The 25,558-nt window shown below is 39.3% G+C and overlaps 1 long non-coding RNA gene across 1 annotated transcript; it reads right to left on the bottom strand.

Annotated features, from left to right (window-relative positions):
* Window positions 1-3,045: 3,045 nt before the first annotated feature.
* LOC306940680 lies at window positions 3,046-4,716 on the bottom strand. The gene is made up of 3 exons (XR_013792034.1): window positions 4,528-4,716; window positions 3,757-3,843; window positions 3,046-3,313 (listed from the first exon to the last, which is right to left on the bottom strand). It is a non-coding gene; the product is annotated as an uncharacterized lncRNA (long non-coding RNA).
* Between the last annotated feature and the right edge of the window lie 20,842 nt (window positions 4,717-25,558).

Here is a 25,558-nt window from a genome sequence, read left to right as displayed (position 1 = left end):
CCTCAATTTCAGCTGTTTATTAGCATTTCCGTGAACTCCTGTGTTTAGATACGGGGAGTGACTCAGAGGATTTGTGCCAGCGTTAATCAGGGTTAGGCTTCTTATTTCATGTCTCTGCTTGCAGTTCAAAGGTTTGTCGAATGTGAGCTTAGCCTAGCTTAACTCAGCTATTGAATGTCTATGAGATCAAGCAACAGCTCCAGCTTCCTCTTCAACGATGGATTGCTGGTCTAACAAATCTTCACAACTGATGAATTAATTAAGTTGTTTTTTGAGTGGTGCAACCACTCCCTTATGTGTGTGGGTGGGTGGCTGGGTAGCTGGGTAGCTGGCTGGCTGGGTATGAGCACGAAAACAACATGGTTGTTTTTCACCACCTGTGCGCAACCTAACGCACACACAAACACACATGCACATATGAACTGTATATATGATGCTTTCGGGTGTGCCAGTACAGTGACAGTACAGTACAGTACAGTAGAGGGTACAGTAGAGGGACTGCCGCACGGTAACTGTAATTTCTCAACCATTTCGGACACGGGGCGGCACGCCGGAACCGGCCCGGCCCCCTGGGCGCATTCCTGGGGGTCTGGAACCCCCCCTCCGGAAACCCCCACACGGAGTTGCACCACTCCCTTCACACGGGTGTGATTTCTTTTCTTTTTTTATAACTTTATTTATAGGATTTTCAATTTTGATAGACAACGCTACATATACCCCAACCTCCCTGGTTCCCTCACAAAAGAAGAAGACAACAACAAAAGCAACAATAATAAAACCAGAAACCATGATAATAATAAACAGGTAATAAAGAATTAAGTTGTTTAATTTCTCTATTGCACTGTAGTAATTTAAAGGATGTACTTAGGCCTACTTGAAGACAATACACTAGGGTGGAAGTTGGCAGTGGCACCATCCTCAGGCAGTGGTTCTCCAACTTTTCTCAACCTCATCTGAAAATGTTTTGTGCCAGTGAACCCCAGAAGAGAAGAATTGTGTTTTAAAAATATATATTAAAAAAGAAAAAAGAATATCTCGAACATTACGTAAGAAAATGTCATGATGTGTAACTTCCTTCATGAATTTAACTGCAGGAGGACAGATTAATTCATGGATGCCTTTTTCATGTCTCTGATTCTCTGCTATTGGTGTTTAAAGGCTTGTCGAATGGCGAGCACACACTGATTAAAATGCATCCATAATTAAGAGTCAAACTCATTCTATTTATTTTATTAAAGGACCAAGCAGTCCTGAAAGGACTTGGTCCTTTATTGTTGTTAGTTTTTTTTTCTTCTCCTCCTTGATCTCCTTCTCCTTCCGCCAAAAATAGCAGCTCTGGCTGAACCGTCTGTTTTCGTGAAATTTTGAAATATGGTGGAGGGCCATGCCAAACGGTGAGGATGCGAAGCCCACAACCATTGGCCAAAGGGTGGCGCTATAGCACTCAATTGAAAATGCAAACTTTGACCACACATAGGTCATGAACCGTTTGACCGTCGGCAATGAATCTTCGATACACATATGCGTCTCCTCATGCCGAACAAGTTTCGTGCTCTTACTTTTGACCTCTGACCTCTAGATCACCCGCCATTTTTAATTCTATGATAATCAATTAAAATGCATCTCCTCCCAGGAAGTGAAAAAAATGTTTTTTGAGCCAATGAAAATTGCCGTTTTGTGAAAATTCTTCTTTTGTCCCTAATACATACATGCAGCGTCATATGCTTTTGCAAATTTACAGTATGGTATAGGTATAGGGTCATGCCAAATAGCACTGAAACCAGCCTTAAAAAAACATGAACAGCGAACACACTCTCTAGTAATGAATAATGGACCAGGTCAGGACACACATATGTCATCACAAACACTGAATGATTCCTTTAGAACACAAGGTCATGGGTTCAAATCTGGGCACTGCCAACTCAGTGTATGATGATTAGCTTGGTTTGGTGCTGCAAGTTTGCTGGAAGTCCTGGAAACTGATGGGGTTGTGTAAACGTTGAAACAGTGTACAATATTGTTGCTGTCGAGCAGAAACCTCTTAAACCTCTTTATATTCTAACTTTTTGTTTAGACGCCCTACTTGATCATACGACAGCGTCACACAAAAGTATCCAAAATAGCAGGTCTTGTAACTAAGCTTGTAACCTTGCGTCACCAGTTTGTGTCTCAATGGAAAAGAGGGTGCTGTTTTGCCAATGGGTACCTAGATTGCTAAACTTGAAAAGTAACAGTTTTTTTAACGTAACCCCAGTAAAACTATGCCTAACCAACCCTAAACTTATTTCTAACCTTATTCGGCAGAAAAAATGTATGGGCGAGCGTACCTGATACCACCAAGAGGTGCATGCATAGTGGAGAAGTAAAATAATTGAAAATGGCAAATACTCCAGACAGTAAAGTAAAAGTACCTCATATACATGTACATAAATACAGTACTTGAGTAAATGTTCTTAGTTACTTTCCACCACTGGATATGTTAAACACTGCTGTATAGGGCCCAATGTGTGTGGATTGGAGTGTGGAGTGGGATTATAGGCTAGTTACTAGTTAGTATACTGTATTTAAATAAAACTTTTTGTTTATTGATGAATTGAGTATGGATCACAATGCAGAAACAAGCCCCCTATAATTTAAAGTAACATATTCAACACTAAAATTGGGAATGCATCTGTCATTTTAGCTATATAGCTACAATATGTTTTTTCATAAAACTCTTAGGATTCAGAACAGTGGTTCTAATCTAAGGGGAAATACTAACTTGAACCCTATATCCCTATTCTGAGGGGAACATTAGCCAAAATAGCTGATCTACAAGCTCACAACGCCTTGCAGCTAGGCGTTTTGAGCTTGTAGATCAGCTATTTTTGGAGCAGAGGATTGGTGTAGAGGTAAACAAAAAAGTAAAATACATTTTACAATAGATTTAGTTTTCAATATTGTTGACCTCTTCTGCTACCATTATAATTTTTTCCCTTTTAGAATACACCATACAACCATTCATTCAAGAGAGTGGGGGAGACAGAAACTATAGGTTACAAAATATATTGTAGGGTACAATAGTAGTGTTTTATTTTATTTATTTATTTTTGTTGTCATTTGTCTTCCATTATTTTCCCATTTTGACAATTTGCAAACAGTATATTGGTACAGTACAGGGTACAGTCAATGAAGGGGCATCTTCATCCCACTCAGTTTATTCTGTAGTACCGCTGCCAGAACCATTCATGCATGTAGCAGACCATACAGTAAACATTGTGCGGGTCAGCATTATTACACCATTTATGCCAGGACTCGCAACGTGACTCCCAACCTGAAATAAAACAAAAATAAATCAGTCTTAAGTAAAATATTTAACCGGGAAAGTATGTTATCATATATATATAAATGTGTGTTAATATATGTGTATATATATATATATATATATATATATATATATATATATATATATATATATATATATATATACACACACACACACACACACGCACGCACGCACGCACGCACACACACACACACACACACCATACGTTTTCATAAAACTTTCATTTATGTTATTTAGAACAGTGGTTCTCAATAGCATATGGCCTGGCCTACAAGCTCACAGTGCATCAGTTCATGCTGGATAGAGGACGTAGATAATATTTAATATTAAATAGTGAGGTGAGGTCACATGCAAAAAGACTGGATACACAGGATGATATCCTCAGCACAGCAGACCTATTCAAGTTTAGAGTTTACGTGAGATTAATTCACCTGCTGTAGCGCCGCCTGTAAATTGTGTTGTTACAGTTGTGGTCACCGTCGCGAGTCTCGCGAGTGTCATCACCACACCCCGCAAATCTGTAATGACACATTAAACGAAACATTTACAATAATATAACACTATTATATTTATAAATAGTCACATGTCAAAAAAGACTCGCTACACATAGGCCTAGTCTAGAACAGAACAGAAGCATCTATTAAAGTTTATGTGAGATTAATTCAACTTTATTGTTCTGCAGGTCCAACACTTTGTCATTAAATCATGTAATCAGTGACGTTGTACTTGTAACTGTAATCAGTTTTTTAAAAAACCTGTTTTGGACGTATGAGGTTTCCACCTAGCCTAAGATGTATGGGGCTCCTCCTGTCTACATGTCGAAGTGTCCTTGGGCAAGACACTGAACCCCAAATTGCTCCCGATGTGCTGGTTGGTACCTTGCATGGCTTCCGCCGCCATCGGTGTATGAATGTGTGTGTGAATGGGTAAATGTAATGCACAATCTATGTAAAGCGCCTTGGATAAAGGCGCTATATAAATGCACCATTTACCATTTATGTATTTTATCGATTCTGACACGATAAAATACATATACGAGAGTCAGAGTCTATTAGGTTAGTAGCTATAGGCCTATAGTTTACTTTCCACCCAACAGAGATCATAGTGAATATAACAGGTTGAGGTCGATCATCGAAAATTCAAACAATTGGATTGACATTCATTATCTTCTCAGTGAAAACATATATTAAAGTTTATGTTACCTTCAACTTCGTTACGCAGTTTCAGATGATCCTCTTCTAGAGTCGGATGATCCTCTTCTGAAACTGGCTCCTGAACCGCTGTCTTAGACAAACACAATAGCACCACCAGGTGGAGCAGCAGAGTAACAGCAGCCTTCATCCTAAACTGTCACACTTGCTCCTGAGGTCGATGAGTAAATGTAGCAGACAGGTCAGGATGGTTCAGCCTTTATAGCTCAGCTCAGCACAAGGTCATGAATGTTTAATGTTGTACACAACTTCTATCAGTGTTTGTGGGAAAACCCATGTGCGTCCGTCCGTCCTCCAACTGGCTACAGTAATGTTCTGAAAAAACTATACCACGTAATCCATGGCTCTTCAACAGGGGGTCCGGGACCCCATATAGGGCATAATAGGGGGGGTAATTATTATAAATGTGAATACAATTTGCATAAAACATTTTTTATATATGTATATTTTCCTCTGCAAAGTACTAGTAGTACAAAGTAATAGTAAGGTCGAAATCTCTTTTTGCAAGTAGAAATATATCCGGCGCTTGCCGGGTTAATTAATTACAACATAATAACAGCAAAGATAATGTATAAACAAACAAACAAACAAACAAACAAACAAGATTTAATTCACAACACTGCTGATATGAAGCCATAAAATCCATATTTACATAGGCTAAAGCAGCACTACAGTATGTAACTTGTCTCTTCTAGCCCGGATTTGAACAGTTTCCTGAGCTGAACATCTTACCATTAAGTTAAGAGTGTCTGCCTGCTTGCTCAGGGGATCAATTGAATCTTGACCTTCAGGTCATAATTTGTGTCAGATCCTGTGTCTAGATGAGACATATGACCTTTGACTTTGACACAATCTAAATGTCTCTGTGACATTGTATTTTAGGGGGAAAGATTGTGTCGTGGATGAAAAAGTTATTTACAGGGGTGCCCTGAGTCAAAAATGTTGCGACTGGTTTAGAGAATTAAGAAGCCCTCGTGTGATCCACATTTGGGGCAGATATAGGACGCTGCATTCATGATGCCATTCCTTTGCTAAACAGGCCCTTGACACAATGTTTAGAAGCCAACCATAGCTAACCAGAATGGAATATTAATTATAAAACATCTGACTGATGCATCTTGATCACATGATTCTAGACATTTTAAAATAGTTCAAGTAGCCAATTTACATTGACACATTGTGAGCTTGTAGATTAGCTATTTTAAAATGCTTTTCAAAATAGTGAAAAATGGAAAATAAGTTTAGGGATAAGGGGCAAGATATAGCCCTAAATGTGTGCGCGTGTTGGCCTTGTGTGGCCCCTGGCTGTCACCATGACCATGATGTTTAGACTCAGTTACAGGATCAGTCTATTCATAAGGTCAGAGTACAGTTTGATCATGTGGTCAGTGATAGTCGACTATACACTGTGTGAACTTGAGACAGTGGGTCGCCAATATGCAGTGGTGGAAAGTAACTAAGTACATTTACTGTACTTAGATATAATTTTGAGGTATTTGTACTTTACTTGAGCATTTACAATTTCCAATACTTCTACTCCACTACATCTCAGAGGCAAATATTGTACTTTTACACACACTTATTTGAAAACTTTAGTTACTAGTTACTTTGTAGATTTTGATTATTATTACAAAACATATATTATTAACCACTAACCACCAGCCCTATATACATTTCGGCCATTTGAAAATATAGCCGATCAATAAGCTCACAATGCGTCGCGATGCGATACATTGTGAGCTTGTATATCTGCTATTTTCCCAAAAAAATTATACATTTGAAAACTTGAAACGGAACATTGTGCACAATGAGTACTTTTACTTTTGGTACTTTAAGTACATTTTGATACCAATACTTTTGTACTTTTACTAAGTTTTATTTTTGTAACTGAGTATTTCTATATTTCAGTATTGATACTTAAGTAAAACAATTGAGTACTTTTTCCACCACTGCCTAGTCAGACACGCACACCATGCACGTGTGTGTGTAGGGCACCGCACATTCCAGAGAGGGGATCAAAATGATACAAGCCAGTCATCAATAACCATAGTAGGCTAATAATCATAAATGAGTTGATAAATAATCGTTGATGAGTTATTTGAAATATAAGATCATGAATAAGTCGTAGTGTATCATACATGGGTCTTCAACAGGGGGTCCGGGACACGGCGGCTGCCAAGTTTTTGTGTGAAAGGAACTTTTTCTTTTGCCCCCTATATGTGGGGAACATTTGCTGTGTTCTGGGCTTGTAGATCGGCTATTTTCGGCAAAGAGCTTTGGAGTATAGAGGCAAGAGAGATCAGATCAAGTACAGATATAGCCAAAGGTCAAGTTTACAAAGTGTGAGAGGTTAAGTGTTTAAATGTCTGAAAATACCCATTTTAATAGAATACAATGTGTGAACAAATAAACAGACAAACGTTAATTTGATGATAGTGTCATCAAACAAGTCTATGAATCTATCTATGAAATCTATGAAGATGTTCAATCTGCAACATACTTTTATACAATATGTAGTGGGGTTCCCTGCTTCATCTCTCTCAGCCAATGGGACCTTGGTCTGAAAAACACAGAAGACCCCTGGTGGTGTATAACTCCCACCATTAGACCGCCAGCTACAGTAGGTACTGTATAAGACCTTGCTCAAAATATTGAATGAATTATCAGCGTCATGTATTGTAGACATCATGTAGTAGGAGCGTGCATTCCCTGGGCTCTCCTCTCCGGTCTTATGATTATTGTGTGTGTGTGTGTGTGTGTGTGTGTGTGTGTGTGTGTGTGTGTGTGTGTGTGTGTTATCTTATTATTATAAGATTATATAGGAGTGACATTTATCTGCTTGACCTGCAGTAAACACACATATTGAATCCCTCTCATCTGCATACAGTAAGCACTACTGATACAACTAGACTCCATGGCCATCCAACACTTGTTGTGCCACCTGACATCTGTGCACAATGATACGAGATGCATGTTGTGTTCCCACCTTCCACCCATTCTATTTTTAAAGCATGTTTTTCAGGCACTTATCTGAGAGAGATGAAGCAGGGACCTCCACAACATTGAATAAAATTGTGTTGCAAATTCATCTTTTTCATTTCATAGATGGCTTTATAAATGTGTTTGACAGCACTGTCATCAGTGTTTATTTTAAACATGATCTGTTCTATTAATATGTTGGATTCATGTTAATGTGTATTTTCAGACATTTAGCCACTTAATCCGTACTTAATACTTAGCAAACTTGACCTTGGCTTTAGCTCTGTATCTTTTCCTTCTACCCCAAACCTCTTTGCCGAAAATAGGGTTACCCATGCTCTAATGAAATGTAAAATAGGGTTACCCATGCTCTAATGAAATGTAAAATATTACAGAATTCATTTAAAATAGGGTTACCCATGCTCTAATGAAATATTACAGAATTCATTTCCAGGCTGGAGTCAGATCTCAGAATGTATTGTACATGCTGCTGCTGCTGCTGCTGTACAGGTCAATGCCATCGCATTAGAGAATATTCTGTAACAAAAGAGCGACAGGGAAAATGTAAACCACATAGGCCTATTTGCATTTCAACCTCTTCTGACGAACCAAGGTGTGAATGAAAAGAAAAGAAGAAAAAACAAACAAAAAACAGAACTAATACAAACGGTTCCAAAAACAAGTATTGCTTTTATGGCAGATTGTATTTTCTTTTAATTCACCTTTTGTCCAGAGTGTAATTAGGGAAACAAAAAACAGTAAAATAATCTCTGTTGAGTGCTGAGTTTAGGACAGACATGATGGTATTAGAGGGATTATTATGGAGCAGTCACAAACAGACATGGCGTTCCTCTCAAGGTTTTCCACTGCAACTCAGGCCGCGTTTTGTCAGTTTAGCGTCGACTCTTCTTCCGTTTGAGAACACATTATTCCCCGTCGGTTGACGTTGTTGACGAGACACTTGCCTTACGAGTATAAAACAGCCTTTTAGGCCCGTATAGAACAGCCATTTTAGGCCAGTGATCCTCGACCCTTTTCATTTCCCGAACCCCCAGATTGATATGTGTTAGACCGTGAACACCCTTTTGATACCAAAATGTATCTCTGGGACCCCCAAACTACACTGTATTGTAAACCCCTCAGGCTTCATTTAACTCTGTGTCGTACAAATGGAACAGACCTGCAACAGTCCATTCGGTTGACCCGGCCGGGGATCGAATTCTGACCTCCCTGTCTCATGCAGGATGGACACTCTAACTAACCACAAGGCCACTGAGCTGGTAGGCTGAACTCAAACTGTGCCCAAAATTGTTCTCCGCAGGGGGAAAAAAGCTAAATCAAACATTTTGTCTAAATTCATTTTGTGCAAAATTTACTTTAGAGCAAATACCTTTACATATCTTGTACGACCGATGGATTGACAATGACAATCAATTGCAGTGTCATTGAAATCATCACAGTATTGCAATTTAACCACTTCAAATACGGCACGCCGAGATGACCGGAGATGGAGTCCCCCAGGGGTAGGAACCCTCTTTTTTCCCTATGAACTAAATAGCTTCACCAAAAATAGTTTACATATCAACGTTTGCCCGAGAATATGTAGGGATGCCATGCAGGGTTCAAGTGGTTATATGGGTAATTCACCCACAAAAATATTCCAATATTCAAGTATTTTAAGTAAATAGCAGAGGCCAAGACTAAATTATATTTTAAAAACAATCCAAAACAACTACTGTCCAGGTTAGAAGTGGTCATTTAAATCTTAAAGGGATTGTAACATACAAAAAAGTTTTTTTTTTATGTTTTCTGAGCTCAATTGCACCCAAAAACCTGAACTTGTAACATTCAGTAGATTTTCTGTGGTTTTCTGGCTCAAACAAGTGCTCTGATTTGCCTAGCGTGAGGTAATAGTCCCATATATGACATAGGAATTTGCCAGCAGATGTCACTGTTGAGGCCTGTTTGCCTGTTTTCATTGCAGCTCAAAAGGCTTCAGAACACACAGAAAACGCCAGAACCACAAAAAAGCCACTGAATGTTCAAAATTCAGGTTGTGTGGGTGTAATTGAGGTAATAAAACCTAAAACAAAAACAAAAAATAAAAAATAAATGAAAATGAATGTCATGAAACCATTCAAATTGGCCTCCTACTTAATTCATTAAATATTGGAATATTACATCAGGAATGTGAGAAAAACTAACCTTTGGGTGAACTACCCCTATAAATATTATGATCAAATTGGCTGGTTGTACTTGTGCAGACTTTCATGTCACAGGTTTGAGTCTGGAATTTCACCTGTCACGCCATCCCCTCTTCAAGAACTGTAGGGAAAAAAGTTTGCTTTGCAGAGTAACCATTTTTAGGAGCAGTTTAAGTTGCGTGTCTCCCTTATGTAAGTGGATCTCAAGCCTTTCGTGTCTAGGCCCCCGAAATGAACATGCATTTGGCCACTGCCCAGCATCGGACAATATAGTCTGAGGGACTCCCCACAAGACTTGAGAAATGTCTCACAAACATCCGAAGATTTTCTCATGTTTTTTCAAGATTCTTTGAAAACAGCAGATCTACAAGCTCACAATGCGTTGGTTTCTACCAGCCAGACAAGGGTTAAAGTGGTTAAACTAATGCTCCTGGACGACTCCCTGAAACCCCCCCAAGAACCCCTGGGGGTCCCCGGACCCCACATTGAGAACCACTGCTCAAAGTGAGTTAACCAACTTGTGCAAAAACAATCCCAATTATATGAACAATACAAAGTATGTACATTATAGTCAGTAACAATTATTTAGCCTGTTCCAGTTCCAATCAACTATTATACCGTCGCTGTCGGGTGGAAAACTTGTATGCCCAACACTGCTACTTTTCAGGAAATCGAAAGAAAAATAACCTTGTGTTCCAATGGATCCAACATAGTTATTATTTAGTAACAAATGTTCAACTGTTGCTTTTCAGAATTCAAAATCAAAATTGGCAAAACTAACAGATCTACAAGCTCAAAACGCGTAGCTTGGCACCACATTTCGAGCTTCCGGATCTGCTACTTTTGATGCTTTTGTGTGACGCTGTAGTGTGATCAAGCAGGGCGTTCATTTACGAAAAAAAACACAAAAAGCTAGAATATGGAGCCAAGAGGTTTCTGCCCGACAGCAACGATAATGTTTCAAAAACAGCAACGACATAGCAGATCTCCAAGCACAAAGAAGTAGGGCATTCATTTACAAATGAATTTGAAATTTGCAAGGTTTCTGCCCGACAGGGACGATCAAGGATTCAGAGATTCTCATCCCTTTTCATTTCAAGGACCCCCAGTTTGATATGCATTGATTGATTAGACGACGTACCCCCATTTAATATGATTTTTCTTTTATCTCGGTGATCCCAATCATTATTTTATTATTATTATTTATTTAGGGTACAAATGTTACCAAATTGACCTGTATAAGGGTCCAGTTGGTTACGTACTCTCTCTGAGTTACAGACCCACATGGACCCCTGGTGGTCCCTGGACCACCTAGTTGAGAAGCACTATATTGCATGATGGCTTTTCCATTCTAGTGAGGAAAAATGACATGGCATTATTCTAGGCCACTTTAATTTTTTTGTTGATTTTAAATGTCTAATATGTCTTGTAAATGCTTCTTTTATGCATTTTTGTAAATCACATTGCCTTTAGTGTATGAAACACCATACAAATGTACAAATATATAGCCTACACATGCCTTACAGTTACTTCACATGCTGTAAGCTCCTGCACATGCTATGCTTGTAGTGTTAGCATTCAGCTTATTACACTACCTCCTTGTGGTAAAGAATGTCTATGACATCAGAGGAGTGCCCAAATAAATCTTACAAAAAAAATAGAGATGAAAGATAAAAAAATGTGTGTGTGTGTGTGTGTGTGTGTGTGTGTGTGTGTGTGTGTGTGTGTGTGTGTGTGTGTGTGTGTGTGTGTGTGTGTGTGTGTGTGTGTGTGTGTGTGTGTGTGTGTGTGTGTGCACGTGTGTGTGTGTGTGTGTGTGTGTGTGTGTGTGTGTGTGTGTGTGTGTGTGTGTGTGTGTGTGTGTGTGTGTGTGTGTGTGTGTGTGTGTGTGTGTGTGTGTGTGCACGTGTGTGTGTGTGTGTGTGTGTGTGTGTGTGTGTGTATATGTGTGTGCGCGCGCGTGCGCGCAGGTGTGTGCGCTGGTGTGTGTCACTGTCCACTGTCCAGTCAGTCAGGCACCTGTCAATCAGGCTTGTTTCCAGGTGGGTACCCAGCAAAAGTAGTTAATATACCAGTAGCATGATGTTGTGGGTGTGGACTTCGTTGACATTAAAGGGATAGTTCACAATTTTTGAGTGGTGTAAACCACTCCTACAACTGGCTTTTGTGTGCATATTGAGTGGTGTAAACCACTCAATATGCCCCCTATATGTGGGGAACATTTGCTGTGTTCTGGGCTTGTAGATCGGCTATTTTCGGCAAAGAGCTTTGGAGTATAGAGGCAAGAGAGATCAGATCAAGTACAGAGCCAAAGGTCAAGCTTACAAAGTGTGAGAGGTTAAGTGTTTAAATGTCTGAAAATACCCATTTTAATAGAATACAATGTGTGAACAAATAAACAGACAAACGTTAATTTGATGATAGTGTCATCAAACAAGTCTATGAATCTATCTATGAAATCTATGAAGATGTTCAATCTGCAACATACTTTTATACAATATGTAGTGGGGTACCCTGCTTCATCTCTCTCAGCCAATGGGACCTTGGTCTGAAAAACACAGAAGACCCCTGGTGGTGTATAACTCCCACCATTAGACCGCCAGCTACAGTAGGTACTGTATAAGACCTTGCTCAAAATATTGAATGAATTATCAGCGTCATGTATTGTAGACATCATGTAGTAGGAGCGTGCATTCCCTGGGCTCTCCTCTCCGGTCTTATGATTATTGTGTGTGTGTGTGTGTGTGTGTGTGTGTGTGTGTGTGTGTGTGTGTGTGTGTGTGTGTTATCTTATTATTATAAGATTATATAGGAGTGACATTTATCTGCTTGACCTGCAGTAAACACACATATTGAATCCCTCTCATCTGCATACAGTAAGCACTACTGATACAACTAGACTCCATGGCCATCCAACACTTGTTGTGCCACCTGACATCTGTGCACAATGATACGAGATGCATGTTGTGTTCCCACCTTCCACCCATTCTATTTTTAAAGCATGTTTTTCAGGCACTTATCTGAGAGAGATGAAGCAGGGACCTCCACAACATTGAATAAAATTGTGTTGCAAATTCATCTTTTTCATTTCATAGATGGCTTTATAAATGTGTTTGACAGCACTGTCATCAGTGTTTATTTTAAACATGATCTGTTCTATTAATATGTTGGATTCATGTTAATGTGTATTTTCAGACATTTAGCCACTTAATCCGTACTTAATACTTAGCAAACTTGACCTTGGCTTTAGCTCTGTATCTTTTCCTTCTACCCCAAACCTCTTTGCCGAAAATAGGGTTACCCATGCTCTAATGAAATGTAAAATAGGGTTACCCATGCTCTAATGAAATGTAAAATATTACAGAATTCATTTAAAATAGGGTTACCCATGCTCTAATGAAATATTACAGAATTCATTTCCAGGCTGGAGTCAGATCTCAGAATGTATTGTACATGCTGCTGCTGCTGCTGCTGTACAGGTCAATGCCATCGCATTAGAGAATATTCTGTAACAAAAGAGCGACAGGGAAAATGTAAACCACATAGGCCTATTTGCATTTCAACCTCTTCTGACGAACCAAGGTGTGAATGAAAAGAAAAGAAGAAAAAACAAACAAAAAACAGAACTAATACAAACGGTTCCAAAAACAAGTATTGCTTTTATGGCAGATTGTATTTTCTTTTAATTCACCTTTTGTCCAGAGTGTAATTAGGGAAACAAAAAACAGTAAAATAATCTCTGTTGAGTGCTGAGTTTAGGACAGACATGATGGTATTAGAGGGATTATTATGGAGCAGTCACAAACAGACATGGCGTTCCTCTCAAGGTTTTCCACTGCAACTCAGGCCGCGTTTTGTCAGTTTAGCGTCGACTCTTCTTCCGTTTGAGAACACATTATTCCCCGTCGGTTGACGTTGTTGACGAGACACTTGCCTTACGAGTATAAAACAGCCTTTTAGGCCCGTATAGAACAGCCATTTTAGGCCAGTGATCCTCGACCCTTTTCATTTCCCGAACCCCCAGATTGATATGTGTTAGACCGTGAACACCCTTTTGATACCAAAATGTATCTCTGGGACCCCCAAACTACACTGTATTGTAAACCCCTCAGGCTTCATTTAACTCTGTGTCGTACAAATGGAACAGACCTGCAACAGTCCATTCGGTTGACCCGGCCGGGGATCGAATTCTGACCTCCCTGTCTCATGCAGGATGGACACTCTAACTAACCACAAGGCCACTGAGCTGGTAGGCTGAACTCAAACTGTGCCCAAAATTGTTCTCCGCAGGGGGAAAAAAGCTAAATCAAACATTTTGTCTAAATTCATTTTGTGCAAAATTTACTTTAGAGCAAATACCTTTACATATCTTGTACGACCGATGGATTGACAATGACAATCAATTGCAGTGTCATTGAAATCATCACAGTATTGCAATTTAACCACTTCAAATACGGCACGCCGAGATGACCGGAGATGGAGTCCCCCAGGGGTAGGAACCCTCTTTTTTCCCTATGAACTAAATAGCTTCACCAAAAATAGTTTACATATCAACGTTTGCCCGAGAATATGTAGGGATGCCATGCAGGGTTCAAGTGGTTATATGGGTAATTCACCCACAAAAATATTCCAATATTCAAGTATTTTAAGTAAATAGCAGAGGCCAAGACTAAATTATATTTTAAAAACAATCCAAAACAACTACTGTCCAGGTTAGAAGTGGTCATTTAAATCTTAAAGGGATTGTAACATACAAAAAAGTTTTTTTTTTATGTTTTCTGAGCTCAATTGCACCCAAAAACCTGAACTTGTAACATTCAGTAGATTTTCTGTGGTTTTCTGGCTCAAACAAGTGCTCTGATTTGCCTAGCGTGAGGTAATAGTCCCATATATGACATAGGAATTTGCCAGCAGATGTCACTGTTGAGGCCTGTTTGCCTGTTTTCATTGCAGCTCAAAAGGCTTCAGAACACACAGAAAACGCCAGAACCACAAAAAAGCCACTGAATGTTCAAAATTCAGGTTGTGTGGGTGTAATTGAGGTAATAAAACCTAAAACAAAAACAAAAAATAAAAAATAAATGAAAATGAATGTCATGAAACCATTCAAATTGGCCTCCTACTTAATTCATTAAATATTGGAATATTACATCAGGAATGTGAGAAAAACTAACCTTTGGGTGAACTACCCCTATAAATATTATGATCAAATTGGCTGGTTGTACTTGTGCAGACTTTCATGTCACAGGTTTGAGTCTGGAATTTCACCTGTCACGCCATCCCCTCTTCAAGAACTGTAGGGAAAAAAGTTTGCTTTGCAGAGTAACCATTTTTAGGAGCAGTTTAAGTTGCGTGTCTCCCTTATGTAAGTGGATCTCAAGCCTTTCGTGTCTAGGCCCCCGAAATGAACATGCATTTGGCCACTGCCCAGCATCGGACAATATAGTCTGAGGGACTCCCCACAAGACTTGAGAAATGTCTCACAAACATCCGAAGATTTTCTCATGTTTTTTCAAGATTCTTTGAAAACAGCAGATCTACAAGCTCACAATGCGTTGGTTTCTACCAGCCAGACAAGGGTTAAAGTGGTTAAACTAATGCTCCTGGACGACTCCCTGAAACCCCCCCAAGAACCCCTGGGGGTCCCCGGACCCCACATTGAGAACCACTGCTCAAAGTGAGTTAACCAACTTGTGCAAAAACAATCCCAATTATATGAACAATACAAAGTATGTACATTATAGTCAGTAACAATTATTTAGCCTGTTCCAGTTCCAATCAACTATTATACCGTCGCTGTCGGGTGGAAAACTTGTATGCCCAACACTGCTACTTTTCAGGAAATCGAAAGAAAAATAACCTTGTGTTCCAATGGATCCAACATAGTTATTATTTAGTAACAAATGTTCAACTGTTGCTTTTCAGAATTCAAAATCAAAATTGGCAAAACTAACAGATCTACAAGCTCAAAACGCGTAGCTTGGCACCACATTTCGAGCTTCCGGATCTGCTACTTTTGATGCTTTTGTGTGACGCTGTAGTGTGATCAAGCAGGGCGTTCATTTACGAAAAAAAACACAAAAAGCTAGAATATGGAGCCAAGAGGTTTCTGCCCGACAGCAACGATAATGTTTCAAAAACAGCAACGACATAGCAGATCTCCAAGCACAAAGAAGTAGGGCATTCATTTACAAATGAATTTGAAATTTGCAAGGTTTCTGCCCGACAGGGACGATCAAGGATTCAGAGATTCTCATCCCTTTTCATTTCAAGGACCCCCAGTTTGATATGCATTGATTGATTAGACGACGTACCCCCATTTAATATGATTTTTCTTTTATCTCGGTGATCCCAATCATTATTTTATTATTATTATTTATTTAGGGTACAAATGTTACCAAATTGACCTGTATAAGGGTCCAGTTGGTTACGTACTCTCTCTGAGTTACAGACCCACATGGACCCCTGGTGGTCCCTGGACCACCTAGTTGAGAAGCACTATATTGCATGATGGCTTTTCCATTCTAGTGAGGAAAAATGACATGGCATTATTCTAGGCCACTTTAATTTTTTTGTTGATTTTAAATGTCTAATATGTCTTGTAAATGCTTCTTTTATGCATTTTTGTAAATCACATTGCCTTTAGTGTATGAAACACCATACAAATGTACAAATATATAGCCTACACATGCCTTACAGTTACTTCACATGCTGTAAGCTCCTGCACATGCTATGCTTGTAGTGTTAGCATTCAGCTTATTACACTACCTCCTTGTGGTAAAGAATGTCTATGACATCAGAGGAGTGCCCAAATAAATCTTACAAAAAAAATAGAGATGAAAGATAAAAAAATGTGTGTGTGTGTGTGTGTGTGTGTGTGTGTGTGTGTGTGTGTGTGTGTGTGTGTGTGTGTGTGTGTGTGTGTGTGTGTGTGTGTGTGTGTGTGTGTGTGTGTGTGTGTGTGTGTGTGCACGTGTGTGTGTGTGTGTGTGTGTGTGTGTGTGTGTGTGTGTGTGTGTGTGTGTGTGTGTGTGTGTGTGTGTGTGTGTGTGTGTGTGTGTGTGTGTGTGTGTGTGTGTGCACGTGTGTGTGTGTGTGTGTGTGTGTGTGTGTGTGTGTATATGTGTGTGCGCGCGCGTGCGCGCAGGTGTGTGCGCTGGTGTGTGTCACTGTCCACTGTCCAGTCAGTCAGGCACCTGTCAATCAGGCTTGTTTCCAGGTGGGTACCCAGCAAAAGTAGTTAATATACCAGTAGCATGATGTTGTGGGTGTGGACTTCGTTGACATTAAAGGGATAGTTCACAATTTTTGAGTGGTGTAAACCACTCCTACAACTGGCTTTTGTGTGCATATTGAGTGGTGTAAACCACTCAATATGCCCCCTATATGTGGGGAACATTTGCTGTGTTCTGGGCTTGTAGATCGGCTATTTTCGGCAAAGAGCTTTGGAGTATAGAGGCAAGAGAGATCAGATCAAGTACAGAGCCAAAGGTCAAGCTTACAAAGTGTGAGAGGTTAAGTGTTTAAATGTCTGAAAATACCCATTTTAATAGAATACAATGTGTGAACAAATAAACAGACAAACGTTAATTTGATGATAGTGTCATCAAACAAGTCTATGAATCTATCTATGAAATCTATGAAGATGTTCAATCTGCAACATACTTTTATACAATATGTAGTGGGGTACCCTGCTTCATCTCTCTCAGCCAATGGGACCTTGGTCTGAAAAACACAGAAGACCCCTGGTGGTGTATAACTCCCACCATTAGACCGCCAGCTACAGTAGGTACTGTATAAGACCTTGCTCAAAATATTGAATGAATTATCAGCGTCATGTATTGTAGACATCATGTAGTAGGAGCGTGCATTCCCTGGGCTCTCCTCTCCGGTCTTATGATTAGTGTGTGTGTGTGTGTGTGTGTGTGTTATCTTATTATTATAAGATTATATAGGAGTGACATTTATCTGCTTGACCTGCAGTAAACACACATATTGAATCCCTCTCATCTGCATACAGTAAGCACTACTGATACAACTAGACTCCATGGCCATCCAACACTTGTTGTGCCACCTGACATCTGTGCACAATGATACGAGATGCATGTTGTGTTCCCACCTTCCACCCATTCTATTTTTAAAGCATGTTTTTCAGGCACTTATCTGAGAGAGATGAAGCAGGGACCTCCACAACATTGAATAAAATTGTGTTGCAAATTCATCTTTTTCATTTCATAGATGGCTTTATAAATGTGTTTGACAGCACTGTCATCAGTGTTTATTTTAAACATGATCTGTTCTATTAATATGTTGGATTCATGTTAATGTGTATTTTCAGACATTTAGCCACTTAATCCGTACTTAATACTTAGCAAACTTGACCTTGGCTTTAGCTCTGTATCTTTTCCTTCTACCCCAAACCTCTTTGCCGAAAATAGGGTTACCCATGCTCTAATGAAATGTAAAATAGGGTTACCCATGCTCTAATGAAATGTAAAATATTACAGAATTCATTTAAAATAGGGTTACCCATGCTCTAATGAAATATTACAGAATTCATTTCCAGGCTGGAGTCAGATCTCAGAATGTAATATACATCACTGCTGCTGCTGCTGTACAGGTCAATGCCATCGCATTAGAGAATATTCTGTAACAAAAGAGCGACAGGGAAAATGTAAACCACATAGGCCTATTTGCATTTCAACCTCTTCTGACGAACCAAGGTGTGAATGAAAAGAAAAGAAGAAAAAACAAACAAAAAACAGAACTAATACAAACGGTTCCAAAAACAAGTATTGCTTTTATGGCAGATTGTATTTTCTTTTAATTCACCTTTTGTCCAGAGTGTAATTAGGGAAACAAAAAACAGTAAAATAATCTCTGTTGAGTGCTGAGTTTAGGACAGACATGATGGTATTAGAGGGATTATTATGGAGCAGTCACAAACAGACATGGCGTTCCTCTCAAGGTTTTCCACTGCAACTCAGGCCGCGTTTTGTCAGTTTAGCGTCGACTCTTCTTCCGTTTGAGAACACATTATTCCCCGTCGGTTGACGTTGTTGACGAGACACTTGCCTTACGAGTATAAAACAGCCTTTTAGGCCCGTATAGAACAGCCATTTTAGGCCAGTGATCCTCGACCCTTTTCATTTCCCGAACCCCCAGATTGATATGTGTTAGACCGTGAACACCCTTTTGATACCAAAATGTATCTCTGGGACCCCCAAACTACACTGTATTGTAAACCCCTCAGGCTTCATTTAACTCTGTGTCGTACAAATGGAACAGACCTGCAACAGTCCATTCGGTTGACCCGGCCGGGGATCGAATTCTGACCTCCCTGTCTCATGCAGGGTGGACACTCTAACTAACCACAAGGCCACTGAGCTGGTAGGCTGAACTCAAACTGTGCCCAAAATTGTTCTCCGCAGGGGGAAAAAAGCTAAATCAAACATTTTCTCTAAATTCATTTTGTGCAAAATTTACTTTAGAGCAAATACCTTTACATATCTTGTACGACCGATGGATTGACAATGACAATCAATTGCAGTGTCATTGAAATCATCACAGTATTGCAATTTAACCACTTCAAATACGGCACGCCGAGATGACCGGAGATGGAGTCCCCCAGGGGTAGGAACCCTCTTTTTTCCCTATGAACTAAATAGCTTCACCAAAAATAGTTTACATATCAACGTTTGCCCGAGAATATGTAGGGATGCCATGCAGGGTTCAAGTGGTTATATGGGTAATTCACCCACAAAAATATTCCAATATTCAAGTATTTTAAGTAAATAGCAGAGGCCAAGACTAAATTATATTTAAAAAACAATCCAAAACAACTACTGTCCAGGTTAGAAGTGGTCATTTAAATCTTAAAGGGATTGTAACATACAAAAAAGTTTTTTTTTAATGTTTTCTGAGCTCAATTGCACCCAAAAACCTGAACTTGTAACATTCAGTAGATTTTCTGTGGTTTTCTGGCTCAAACAAGTGCTCTGATTTGCCTAGCGTGAGGTAATAGTCCCATATATGACATAGGAATTTGCCAGCAGATGTCACTGTTGAGGCCTGTTTGCCTGTTTTCATTGCAGCTCAAAAGGCTTCAGAACACACAGAAAACGCCAGAACCACAAAAAAGCCACTGAATGTTCAAAATTCAGGTTGTGTGGGTGTAATTGAGGTAATAAAACCTAAAACAAAAACAAAAAATAAAAAATAAATGAAAATGAATGTCATGAAACCATTCAAATTGGCCTCCTACTTAATTCATTAAATATTGGAATATTACATCAGGAATGTGAGAAAAACTAACCTTTTGGTGAACTACCCCTATAAATATTATGATCAAATTGGCTGGTTGTACTTGTGCAGACTTTCATGTCACAGGTTTGAGTCTGGAATTTCACCTGTCACGCCATCCCCTCTTCAAGAACTGTAGGGAAAAAAGTTTGCTTTGCAGAGTAACCATTTTTAGGAGCAGTTTAAGTTGCGTGTCTCCCTTATGTAAGTGGATCTCAAGCCTTTCGTGTCTAGGCCCCCGAAATGAACATGCATTTGGCCACTGCCCAGCATCGGACAATATAGTCTGAGGGACTCCCCACAAGACTTGAGAAATGTCTCACAAACATCCGAAGATTTTCTCATGTTTTTTCAAGATTCTTTGAAAACAGCAGATCTACAAGCTCACAATGCGTTGGTTTCTACCAGCCAGACAAGGGTTAAAGTGGTTAAACTAATGCTGCTGGACGACTCCCTGAAACCCCCTCAAGAACCCCTGGGGGTCCCCGGACCCCACATTGAGAACCACTGCTCAAAGTGAGTTAACCAACTTGTGCAAAAACAATCCCAAATCCCAATTATATGAACAATACAAAATATGTACATTATAGTCAGTAACAATTATTTAGCCTGTTCCAGTTCCAATCAACTATTATACCGTCGCTGTCGGGTGGAAAACTTGTATGCCCAACACTGCTACTTTTCAGGAAATCGAAAGAAAAATAACCTTGTGTTCCAATGGATCCAATATAGTTATTATTTAGTAACAAATGTTCAACTGTTGCTTTTCAGAATTCAAAATCAAAATTGGCAAAACTAACAGATCTACAAGCTCAAAACGCGAAGCTTGGCACCACGTTTCGAGCTTCCGGATCTGCTACTTTTGATGCTTTTGTGTGACGCTGTAGTGTGATCAAGCAGGGTGTTCATTTACGGAAAAAAACACAAAAAGCTAGAATATGGAGCCAAGAGGTTTCTGCCCGACAGCAACGATAATGTTTCAAAAACAGCAACGACATAGCAGATCTCCAAGCACAAAGAAGTAGGGCATTCATTTACAAATGAATTTGAAATTTGCAAGGTTTCTGCCCGACAGGGACGATCAAGGATTCAGAGATTCTCATCCCTTTTCATTTCAAGGACCCCCAGTTTGATATGCATTGATTGATTAGACGACGTACCCCCATTTAATATGATTTTTCTTTTATCTCGGGGATCCCAATCATTATTTTATTATTATTATTATTATTTATTTAGGGTACAAATGTTACCAAATTGACCTGTATAAGGGTCCAGTTGGTTACGTACTCTCTCTGAGTTACAGACCCACATGGACCCCTGGTGGTCCCTGGACCACCTAGTTGAGAAGCACTATATTGCATGATGGCTTTTCCATTCTAGTGAGGAAAAATGACATGGCATTATTCTAGGCCACTTTCATTTTTTTGTTGATTTTAAATGTCTAATATGTCTTGTAAATGCTTCTTTTATGCATTTTTGTAAATCACATTGCCTTTAGTGTATGAAACACCATACAAATGTACAAATATATAGCCTACACATGCCTTACAGTTACTTCACATGCTGTAAGCTCCTGCACATGCTATGCTTGTAGTGTTAGCATTCAGCTTATTACACTACCTCCTTGTGGTAAAGAATGTCTATGACATCAGAGGAGTGCCCAAAAAAATCTTACAAAAAAAATAGAGATGAAAGATACAAAAATGTGTGTGTGTGTGTGTGTGTGTGTGTGTGTGTGTGTGTGTGTGTGTGTGTGTGTGTGTGTGTGTGTGTGTGTGTGCGCGCGCGCGCGCAGGTGTGTGCGCTGGTGTGTGTCACTGTCCACTGTCCAGTCAGTCAGGCACCTGTCAATCAGGCTTGTTTCCAGGTGGGTACCCAGCAAAAGTAGTTAATATACCAGTAGCATGATGTTGTGGGTGTGGACTTCGTTGACATTAAAGGGATAGTTCACAATTTTTTAACTTATTGCTGTATATGAAATACTTGCCATAGTGGTTGCCAGAGTCCCGTGGTGCCACGCATTAAAAGTAAATTAATCCACAAAACTAGCGTCATTTGTATTGTTGACCTACAGTATTTCTAAAATATTAGCAGCCTGGTATTCCTAAAGTAACCTGCTTAAACGATTAAACCAAACCTTATTCCTAACCTTAACCTCAGTAAAACTATATATACCTAAACTTAACCCCAGTAAAACTATGCCTAAACTTATTTCTAACCTTATTCTCAGTAAAATAAAGAATACAAGAACCGCGGCACCGAGTGGTCGGCGTGAGGTTGGCAGAAAAAAATCGAGGGGCGAGATGGTTTAGGGGCGACCATACCTGATACCACCAAGAGGTGCATGCATAGTCGAAGAAACCTTGTATGTACCTTGATGTAGTGGAGTAGAAGTAAAATAATTGAAAATGGCAAATACTCCAGACAGTAAAGTAAAAGTACCTACACTTACATAAATACAGTAGGCTACTTGAGTAAATGTTCTTAGTTACTTTCCACCAATGGAAATGTTAAACACTGCTGTAACACTGCTGTAGTGCCCCAATGTGTGTGCATTGGAGTTACTTGCAACTAAGTCCAGCTGTTGTCCACCCACCATCCACTTATTAGGCAATTTTAATATAGGATACAGCCTGGATTCATCTGAATTTGAGGACTTTTCACATTAAACAAAATATTTGCTAATGGAAAAGCTTCTGTGGGATTATAGGTATAGGCTAGTTAGTGTATTGTATTTAAATAAAACTTTCAGTTTATTGATGAATTGAGTATGGATCACAATGGATCCTATAATTTAAAGATAACATATTCAACAGTGAACACACTGAAATTGGGAATGCACCTGTCATTTTATGTTTTCGCTATAGCAATATGTTTTTTCATAAAACTCTTAGGATTCAGAACAGTGGTTCTAATCTAAGGGGAAATACTCCTGATGGAAATAAAATTCCGGCGACCCCAAGGATCGTATTAATGGATAAAAATAAATTATATCTATTCTGTAATGCTAATTAGAAAGGACTGTAAATATATATATCTTCAATAACCCAGCAGGGAGACCAAATACCGTGCTGTATTTACCTTAAAAATGAGTGAGTAGCCCTTTAAATCTTGGATGACAGTCACTCTACCATAAAAAATTAGAAGGATACCTTAAAAACGAATTGGAGACAGACGAAATAAAGTTCTGAGAGGAAGTTTAAGGTTTTAACTGTAATTTTTAGTAGGTAATAAAGTCAATTTACATAGAGAATGTGCTACATGGTTCAGATAATAATAATAATAGTACAATACATCACTATAATTTAGAGTATTCAATTGTTCCAATATGGATCCGAACTGCCCCTCTTCACAGCATCTTCCTGGCTTATACTGCATCTGACGTCAGTTGTTGATAAACGTTCATTGGCTGAATAGATAGTTCATTTCCGCAATATCCACGGTGGTGCTGGTTGTCGAGCACTCATTGGACCAGCACATGGATGATGAGACTGGTATCGTGACATCTTCCTTGGTTCCGTCATTGATGGCCATAGACCGGGAAAGCACAGAGGCTGGCGTTGCTATGGCAACCTGAAGATAACATTCTTTCCCTGCTAGCTGTGAAGTCTTTAACAGAGAAATGCTCCTATCTACTTTCTCACTGGGCACCAAGGTCAAATGCATGTAGTCTCAAATCAAAATAGACCTCTCAGTATGGTGACTTTTGTGGCTACAGGCAGACAGTATGGAGACTGAATAAGGAGTCAACAAGATATATGATATTAAATCTGAAAGTGGCGTCAGGAAATCCATAATATAAATATGATAAAATAATATAAAGGATAATATAGGGCTGAGATGATTAGGCACGTGGATGGTGACATGACATAAATAGGATAAGGAGAACAACCCGGAGTAAACAGGCAGTAGGCTAAGAGTAAAATGATAAAAAGGACAGGATGACCAAATATGACCTATATGGAACACGGTCTGGGCCAAAGTTCTATATGTGTTGACCAACAGAATATGATGGAGTGACCAACTTGACATGACGTGTAAACAACATGTCAGAATTTATCTATCAACTCCAGTAAAGTTAAAAAAAACCCATTGCATTTAAGTACAGTACAGTACATTTTACTTGAACCCTAACCCTATTCCGAGGGGAACATTAGCCAAAAATAGCTGATCTACAAGCTCACAACGCCTTGCAGCTAGCCGTTTTGAGCTTGTACATCAGCTATTTTTGGAGCAGAGGATTGGTGTAGACTGTAGAGGTAAACAAAAAAGTAAAATACATTTTACAATAGATTTAGTTTTCAATATTTTTGACCTCTTCTACCTCTTATAATTTTATCCCTTTTAGAATACACCATACAACCATTCATTCAAGAGAGTGAGGGAGACAGAAACTATAGGTTACAAAATATATTGTAGGGTACAATAGTAGTGTTTTATTTTATTTATTTATTTTTGTTATTTGTCTTCCATTATTGACCTGTATCCTTCGTTTCCCATTTTGTACTTGTAGTTGTGGTTAGACAATTTGCAAACAGTAATTTGGTTCATTCCCTGTGTATGAGCCACAGCCAGCCAGCCAGGGGCCACAGCCAGCCAGCCAGGGGCCTCATTCAGGTTATATATATATAAAATATGTTTTATATATATATATATATATATATATATATATAAAAATTGCGCATAAAGTTAAATGTTTTGAACCTATTTTTTGCCTTTTTTGCTTTAATCAAGGTGATTATGGCATAGGCCTACAGCTCATGAAAAAAGAATCTTATCTCAAAATATTTTATGAGACCATTAAAAAAACATTTATAATACAGAAATGTCGACCATCTGAAAAGTATGTTACTTTATGCACTCAATATGTGGTCTGGGCTACTTTTAAACAAATTATTTGTTGGGGCGTGGGGCGTGGCATGGAGGTGATAAGCCTGTGGCACTGTTGAGGTGTTATGGAAGCCCAAATTTGCTTTGATAGCAGCTTTAAACTCATTTGTATTGTTGAATCTACTGTTTCACACCTTCCTCTTGACAACCTAGATTCTCTGTGGGGTTCAGGTCAGGCCAATTGGCTGGTCAGTTAAGCACAGTAATACCATGGTCAGTACAGTACACCAATTACTAGTAGTTTTGAAACTGTTGGCAGGTGCCAAACCGAGCTGAGCCTGTCCGGAAAGGAAAATCAGCATCTCCATAAAGCTTGTCAACATGCTGAAGCACAAAGTGCTCTAAATATGATAGATGGCATGTGTTGACTCCAGTGTGAAGTTGTCACTGTCAGTGAAACAGTTTTCACGGTCAGTGTCATGGCCCCAAATCATCACTGTGTTTAATCAATTCCAGAGTCAACACAACGAGTGGTTTTCAACCGGTGGTCTGGGACCACCAGTGGTCCTTGAGGGGGTTCCAGGTGGTCCCCAGCTAAATGATGGAGTTGGTAACCAAATGTGGTCTGTGACTCAAATGCTGAATGTTCCTTTCCTTGATAGGAAAAGGGTTGAAAACCATTGATCTATTAGGATATTTCACAGCAC

Source organism: Electrona antarctica, assembly GCF_951216825.1.
Source record: "Electrona antarctica genome assembly, chromosome: 17".
NCBI classification, from domain to species: domain Eukaryota; kingdom Metazoa; phylum Chordata; class Actinopteri; order Myctophiformes; family Myctophidae; genus Electrona; species Electrona antarctica.
This window is presented reverse-complemented; position numbering and strand designations above follow the sequence as displayed.